General features: G+C 32.8%; 1 long non-coding RNA gene across 4 annotated transcripts in view; it reads right to left on the reverse strand.

The window, feature by feature from the left end:
* Window positions 1-10,000, reverse strand: part of LOC106882149 (uncharacterized) — a 422,822-nt gene that overhangs the window by 283,866 nt on the left and 128,956 nt on the right. The window lies entirely within an intron of this gene.

Genomic DNA, 10,000 nt, shown 5'->3' on the forward strand with positions numbered 1-10,000 from the left:
TTTAAAAAGAGTACATACCTACCTATGTACATCTCTATACTTGCATATGTGCGTGTACATCCGTCTATATATGAGTATGTGTGTGTGCGTATATATATTTATATATATGCGCACACACGCACCCGTATGTATACACACACACACACACACACACACACACACACACACACACACACACACACACGTATATATATATATATATATATGTTCCTATGAATATGCGTATATGTTTGTATGTACATACTCAGCTAATGTAAATTTGCGTTTGTGTTCGTGTTTGCATACGTATGTGTATAGACGCATTCCTGATTGAAAGGGAATCAACTTTAAAACATCTGATTTTGATAAGATGTGAGGAATTGTATCAAAAGAAATTAAACATGAAAAACATTTTTCTTCCTGTCATAGCACCTATATAAATATGGCAGCATCTAAAATGGCCTGTGTTTGATGCTCAAGTAGATTTTCCTTCTGATTTCCTTCAAATAAATTTAATATCTTTTTATTTATTATATATATATATATATATATATATATATATATATATATATATATATATATATATATATATATATATATGTATGTATGTATCTATGTATGTATTCCTGCTTTTATTGAAAAGGTGTCATGAGGCTGATGGTGACGATGGCGATGCTGTAGTCGTCGGTATTGCTATAATTCACTGCATGATGAACTGTGATTGAGCCGGATTCTATCTAAATATCTGGTTTTCTGGGATTATTTTACAAATGTGTCTATCGTTTATTTAAGAACATTGTATGTCTTTTGAGTGGTATATACTGTTCTTTCTAGGATTATAATAGCATAACTCTAGCTATAAGCGCGAAAATAATTTGTTTCTCGGCGCTTTCTTTCGTCGTTTTTTCTTCCTCCTTTTTTGGGGGAAGAAAAGAATATTTTGTTGTGATCTAGACAAGTTAATCGTTCTTTTCTGGGGAATCATAGCCGGAAAAAATTATTGAAAAACCTTTTTCTAACCCTTCCGCCAATTCACGAAGCAACACCCGTATTTTATTTTAACAGAAATATAAAAGCGAAAGCTAACCTCGGCGGGATTCGAAATCAGGACATAACCTACCAAAATATACCACAAATCATTTTCTCTGACACCCCAATGACTCAGATAATTAAGCTCGTTAAGAAAGATCGATGAGTAGGAACGTGACAGTAACACACTTTCTTCGATTTGTATTCTGGAGAAGCATATAGAGTGAGGTTGAGAGAGATGATGATGAACGGTTCAGAGAGGATACGATGAAAGGGTAAAGTTGAGTGATGACAATTGAATTTCGGAATCAAGAGGAGAGACATCTGGTGGGAAACATTGATATTTTTGTCGATACTGACACAGAACGAGTTCTGGGCTAATTAAGATTTCTGTCCATATTAACTATTAAATTCCACAACCAACAACGAATATTTGTCTGAAAGAAAACAACGATCGGTTGAAGGGCAAAGTGCATAACCTTCATAGCCTGGTTTAGATCATCAGAGAGGGATCGTTGATTAGGAGAGTATTTAGAACGCAGAGATTTAGATTACAGTTAAGCGTACTCTTTCTATTATATATATACATTTCTGAGGTGAGTAAAATCTTTCAAGCAAACTAATTTATATTCCGTCTAGAATTTTAGGCGATAAATAATAAATGCTTATGGATGTGATAGCTGGGATTCATACATGCATGCATACCTATAATATAAATGCATACATGCATGTTTGTGTGTACACAAACACACACACACATATTTGTTTATGCCTGTGTACATTTATATTATATATACACGTTTATATACATAATATATATGGGGAGTACATGTGTGAATAATAGGATATGAGTGTATATATGTATGTACGTATGAATGTATATGCAGAGGGAGAGAGAGAGAGAGAGAGAGAGAGAGAGAAATCATATGATGAGCAGATCATGAGGGAGAGATATGTTTTAAAGGAATTCTTTTATTCTTTTACTTGTTTCAGTCATGCGACTGCGGCCATACTGGAACATTATACACACACACACACACACACACACACACACACATATATATATATATATGGACAGACCGTCAGATAGATAGCTATGCTGTCTGTTTTTTTCGCTCTATTTACCTATCTATCTATCTATGAAAATATATTTCTGTTTCATTTACATACGTATGTATACATTTGTATATAAATCTATATACATACAGCAACACATATAAAGTATATATATATATATATATATATATATATATATATATATATATATATATATATATATATATACATATATATATATAGGTGTGTGTGTGTGTGTGTGTGTATAATGTGTTAAATATTTTCGCATTCATGCGTCATTCACATTCACATAACTGATTATCAGATCTGATTAATGAAAATATATTTCAATTAGTGAAATAAAGCAAAACTCAGATTAATTCAAAACATATACGATAAATTAATATAATATAATACAATATAATATATAATATGATTTAAATTTGTACAAAAAAATTCGTTGGTTTGATATCAGGTTTATCACTTTTATTTATAGCATTTGAAATTATTTAAATCAATGAAGCGTGTATGTCTTGATATGGTTTGCTTCCAGCTTAACCAATTCTGGCCAAAGTAATAGGAGGAATGCAATAGGCAAATGCAATTTGTGAATTTCGCATGCAACAACGATGATGATGAGGAAGATGACGCCATTTTAATTGCTGCTGCTGCTGCTGCCACTACTGGTTATCCTTGCTATCAATATCGTAGTCGTATTTCTTCTAATTTATTTCATAAACATCATCATAACCATCATCAACATCATCATCACCGTCATACTCACCTCTCACTCCTCCTCAACCTTCTCCGTTTCCGCCCTCTTCCCTTTATTATTATCATATCCTCCTCCTCCTCCTCCTCCTCCTCATTACGCTCATCGTTGCCGTCGTTACTCTTCGTCGTTGACCTCATCGTTGACCTCATCGTTGACCTCATCGCTGACCTCATCGTTTTTCGTAGTCGTTGCCGTAGCTGGTACTGTCATCATCGTCATACCATCATCATCACAATTAACAACGTTGCCATCACGCCGGTGACAATGACCAGCACCACCATCATCATCATCACCCTCATCATCATCATCACCATCATCACCATCATCGTCATCATCGTCGTCCTCGTCGTCATCGTCATCATCGTCATCATCATGACGCTCTTCCTCGACAGTGCGTTCTGCCACGTTTCTCTCTCTGGTAAGTTTGTTGTTACCGTTTGGAGTAACATTTAGTGTTTCGTTTGTTACACGGCTTTTCGAATGCTTGCCTGGCTGCACACCTTCGCAGACAATCGGATATTTCCTCACTAGTGGAAGTGCTAACTATGCATTTGATTAAATTCAGTCATTGTCTTATTCAGACACTGGTTGTTTCATTTGATGCATAATTTATAAAATCAAAATCTTACTCAAGTCATACCCCGCAGAGTGCTGAAGGTTGACTGCGTGCCTTCACTCTCACATTCAGGAAAAACATTTTGGAATTACGGCACAATGGAAGAATCATCTCTGTAGAGTCTTCCTCTACTCTTGCTCTTTAGCTTTACAGAAAACAATTTCACTAGTTCGCAGATATTAGTGCTGACATAACTGGTCACTGAAACATCAGACGCTTCGGTCTGGTAGTTATTTCTCATCAACCATACAGGGGATGAAGATTGAATGAATATATTAAAGTCAGAGTGATGCCAAATTTGGAATTCCTGTGTGACGCAGTTATTTAGTGGCACTTATAAGTGGTAAAGAGGTACGTTATTCGTGTTCAAAGATCTTGTTGTATTTCAAGGTCACAAGGAAATAATTTGAGAGGGGGGAGAGAGAGAGAGAGAGAGAGAGAGAGAGATAGAGAGAGAGAGAAAGAGAGAGTACTAAAGAATGTACTAGAACAGCAAGCAACAAAGAATGGAAATAAGGCATGTTATGATTATTTTTTTCATTTCTCTATTTCTTTGGTTTAAGATGCGTAAATTGGTTGCGTGCGACTCATATATATATGTATATATATATATATATATATATATATGCATGTATACATATATATCCGTATATATATATGCATGTATACATGTATATCCGTATATAAATATATATATATATATATATATATATATATATATATATATATATATATATATATATATATAAATATATACACACACACACATATATATATATATATATGCATATATATACATATATATATATGCATATATACATACATATATGTACATACCTACATATATATATAAACATACATGCATATATGAGTATAGGACATCGAAAAACGTAGACAGAATGAGAAACGAGAACTTAAAAAAACAAAAAAAAACTGAAAACGAACTTATTTTCGAACATCGAAAAAATAAACAAATAGAGAAACGAGACATGCAACGTAAAGAACATTTCCTTCATCAGTAGTCCCCTGTTTTATATACTCCACGTTTCGAAGCACGCAATATGAGTGTGCGTGTGAATGAGTGAGTGTACGTGTGTGAGTCTATGAATATGTGAGTGTCAATACGAATTAATAACAACATATATATGTACGTATATGCGAGAATATCATATGTGAGTGAATATTCATATATTCATGTAATATTATATACGTATCATGTAATATTTTATACGTATTATATACATAGCTGTGTGATTCTGATTTAAATAGTTTTACATTTATATCATCTGATGTAGATAAATTGTGAGAAATATTCTTAAGAGGAATAAAATTTTGTCTGTAAATATATATATGTGTGTGTGTATGGCTGGTGAATTATTCAATTTTCAGCGGTTTCTAAGGAGGACATTCTATCGACGTTTTTGAGGACATTTTAAAAAATTGCCAATGTATTCCGTTTATTTATACTTTCGCTTTTAAGTAAGAAATTATATTTTACTCAGGAAATAAGTATTTCAGACACATTTAAGCACACCAGTATACACACACACACATATACAGATAAGCATCTATACACATCTCACATTATATATGCTTGGTATATATACACACATACATACATACATACATATATATATATATACATATATAATACATGACAGGTATATATACATATATATATATATGCATATCATAAATGGTAGGTATATATACATATATATATATCATATATATATGTATATATATATATGATACATAATAGGTATATATACATATATATATGCATATCCGTACATAGATATGTATAAATACATGTACATATACCTGTGTATATATGCATAGATAGTTAGACAGACAGACAGAGAGATAGACAGACAGAAAGATAGACAGATAGATATTCTAACTCTGTAATGTATTTATTCTGTTAAATTTTTCAGTAATAATTTTTCCGAGTAAATGTTTTTGTATAAGCTTAAATTAAACATTCTATTCGCTGGCAAAACTTCATGAAAGGTTGCTTAAAAATATGGAAAATTTCGTACTTTTTTCAATATTCGGCTCTTGAATAAGATATTTTTCCTACATTCAGTACCAAGTCACTACTATCTTCATTCAAATTATTCTTCAGTGAATTCATCTTGTGACCTGCTGAATTATTTCCACACCGTTTTAATATATAATTGTTTGTATTAAAGCTGATGTGCTGCGAACATGTTTTTTGGCCATTGATGTTGCTTCATGGACGCTCACAGAAATCACCAAGATAAAATTGATCACCTGATTTGATCACCTGTTTTGATCGATTGCTACAACTAATAAACTGTAATTTCTTTCATAACATATATACTTTGTTTGTTGTATCAACTCAGTAAATCAGAGTTGCAAGGAATTTACCTGCTCTCTGTCTTAAGAACGAAATCATTTCCATCATGTTTATTGATCGAATTTATATGAAGACTTAACTAGTGTTTCACACACGCATACACACGCACGGGCGCACTCACACACCTACACGGAGACCAAAATGACACATATATACTAGTATGTACGCGCACACATCTCTATCTATCTATCTAGCTAGCTGTATGAGTATATATATACATATTCATATACTGACATACTGATCTTATATATGTATGTGCATACATACATATATACATGCATGCATATATATATATATATATATATATGTATGTATGTATGTATATATATTCATACATATACATATATATGCATATAACGTAATCATAACCGGATTATTTGTATCTATCCATGTCTTAAATATCGAGTTAACACTCGTTACTTCTTTCCTTTGCCATTGTTTGTTTGCCTGCCTACACACGCACACAAGCACTCACACAGACGCGCGCACACACACACACACACATATATATAGGCATACATACTTAGAATACATACACATACATACTCTCACTAATACACACATACATACAGATGTACCTCTCTCTCTCTATATACATATATATATATATATATATATATATATATATATATATATATATACACATGTATACATACATATATATCTGTCCGTTTAACCATTGTTTTCGTAATTACGTCTGATGGTAATTTGAAATGTCGTTTGCCGTTTAAGGTTTTCTTAAAGTGAAGACATAAAAATAATCTTCTGACCATAATTGGTTCCTTGTTTACATTACTTTAATGAAAATCTCTGGAAATATTACTCCACCATGTCTTTCTAAATTTATACAAGGATATAAAGAAGAATTACATCTCAGTGTTTACGCTTCTAGAATTTCTCTCTGTATTGTGAATGAAAGATTTTATGGTGGTCCTCTGTCTGCTGAATCATGGGATATTTGTACTGTCTACAAGTAATATGTCATATTTTATTGGCTAATATTGGCAGTTTCTGATAGAAGGAAATCCATAACGTGATAAGGTGATTCGTGCTTGATCTTTGATTTCCTTCAACTGGTGCAGATTACAGTTGAATTTTACCCTTGTTAAAAGTAATTGAGTATCGAGTGCAAACTGGTGCAACTCAGTACTTTTGCTGTTGAAAGGTTTATCAGGAACACAGAATACGAGAGGCTTTTGTCGAACAGGAAAAGACTGAGACGGAACCGCAAAGATACGCCGATAATTAAAATCGTATTTGTAGACGCTCCCACATTCTCATACATAGCTACACACACACACACACACGCACACTCACATGCATACACACGTACACACACACACGCATTCTCACATATAGGTACACACACACACACATACACACACGCACACACACACACACATACACACACGAGGAAGAAATTGGATATTGGAACGAATGTGAGAGAGAAAGCGGGTTAGATGTAAAGTTGTGTCGTATATTTAAAGGACAATGGAATTTTCGGGAGCAGAAGCTAGCTTATAGCTTTCTTTTTTTTTTTTTTTGTTGCAGAACCAGCCATTCTTTAATGTCTCTCATATCTGTCGGATGCTGAATAATATTTTGGTAACCTTCTGATGCCTTGATTTACAATATGTCGCTGTTGATTCTTGTTACCAAGAAGTTTACACGTTTTTCAACATGGATTCATCATAAAGCCGGAAGCTGGCAGAAACGTTAACACACCGGGCGAAAATGCTTAGCAGTATTTCGTCTGCCTTTTCTCCGAGAATTTCCTCTCTTTCCGAAGAAGAACTTTGTGTGTGTGTGTGTGTGTGTTTGCGTGCGTGTGTGTTTTATGTCGCATGCAGACTATCACATATACGGAAGCATAAAGACTCGCACAAGTTAAGGCACATGCACACACAGCCGCACAAGCGCGCGCACGGCGGCAAAATCACGCATACACACACACGCGTGCACACACACACACATACACACACACACACACACATACGCACATACACAGAAACCCGTAGCGATATGTGTTATTCATTAAACATGTTGTGCGAAAACATGGCGGAAACGAGCAAATGAGCTATGAAACTTCGTTGGCTTAAAAATTCTAATAAATTTCGTAAATAAAATAAGTCGATATTCTAAGACAAAAATAAAAGGCATCATCAAACAAGTAATTTATAAAGAAATTAATCATGTCTATGTTATATATATATATATATATATATATATATATATGTGTGTGTGTGTGTGTGTGTGTGTGTGTGTGTGTGTGTGTGTGTGTGTGTGTGTGTGTGTGTATGTAAGTACATATATATATATATATATATATATATATATATATATATACATACACATAAATATATACATATGTATGTATCAGTATAAATGCATCTATAAATACATGAATATATGTGTGTATACACATATGTTCGTGTGTTTGTGTATGTACTTATACGTACAGATCCAAACACCAGCACATGATGCTACACAAACATGAACACTAAACTGGTTAGTGGGTTTTATATAGGAATACGCCCTGTAGTTATTTAAAATAATAATAGTAACAAGAAATAAAAGCATCAATAATAATAATAATAATAATAATAATAATAATAATAATAATAATAATGATAAGAAGAAGAAGAAGGAGGAGGAGGAGAAAAAGAAGGAGAAGAGTTAGGAAAATCCAGATGATATTAATATAAAAATGAAAATGAAATAAACAATAATACAAAAATATCGAATATGAAAGAACACTCGAAGAAAATGAATTGAAAATAATTCAATGAGTTGAAATATAGAAAAATATCTAAAGTATATGTCTTTAAGTATATTAGTTTAAATATATGCTATATATATTTTAGAAAGAAGAAGAAGACGAATTTTAACTATATATCATATTAATTGATAAAGACGATTGAAAAGATAGCTTCCTTTTCTTCTGCAACGCAGGTAATAAATGTATTTGTGTATGAAGGCATGTATGTGTGTATATACCTGAGTGCGTGCATGTGTTCATGTGTGGGTATACGTACGGTCATATATATATATATATATATATATATATATATATATATATATATGTATGGGTGCATACATACACACACATATATATATATATATACACATATATTTACATATATGTGTATATATATATACATACATATATACTCATGGATATATACGCATCTTTATTAATTCAGTATTACCTAATTTACCCGCTTGGACACATACACACACACTCACAACAAAAACATAGTCACACATCAATATAGCATATAGATGCGTGAGTGTGTACTTATATGTATATCCATAAGCATGTATACGTCACATATGCTTATATCAATCAGTAAGTCTTTCAATATATGTATGTATGTATATCTATCCATCTGTCTATCTATCCATCTGTCTATCTATCTATAACATATCCTACAATGTGGATATGCATTATCCATATGTATATATGTTTGTGCGTGTGTGTGTATGTAAGTAAATACATGCACACACACAAACACACATACACACCCACATATGTAAAAGCAGACAAATACATGCTTTTATACCTACATAACGTTATGTGCGTACATTTGAATAAATTTAACTTTTTCGCACGTTCATAGAGAGGTTCAGAAATGTTTAAAGTAAATGTTTAAATATATTCCCCTAGACACACACACACACACATGCACACACCCTCACACACACTCACTCATACACTCATAATTCTAAATATACGTTTGGGCTTCAATACTTTTATTGAAAATTCGATTAATGTTTAAAATTGCTTTTTCGCCAGAGTGTTTCTCATAAAGAAGGCGTTAGTCTACAATTCATAAGTGGTTACTACGTATTAAGTTTGGGTTAGCATTATTTCTTTTTCTCTTCTGTTTTTTTTTTTTATTTCATGTTTGTTTTCTTCTTGTTCACCATGTGTATATGTTTCTGTATTTTATTAGTCCGAATATGCGTGTGGGTTCGTAGTTACGTATATGTCTGAGTGTGCGTGTTCGTGCGCGCGTGTGTGTGTCTGAGTGCGTGCGTGTGCGTTGTTCACTCACACATATATATATACACACACACTAAATAGATAAATAAATATATGTGTGTGTGCGCGTGTGTGTGTGTGTGTGTGTGTGTGTGTGTGTGTGTGTGTGTGTGTGTG

The sequence above is a fragment of the Octopus bimaculoides genome, chromosome 19 (assembly GCF_046866305.1).
Source record: "Octopus bimaculoides isolate indiv1 chromosome 19, ASM4686630v1, whole genome shotgun sequence".
Classification (NCBI taxonomy): Eukaryota; Metazoa; Mollusca; class Cephalopoda; order Octopoda; family Octopodidae; genus Octopus; species Octopus bimaculoides.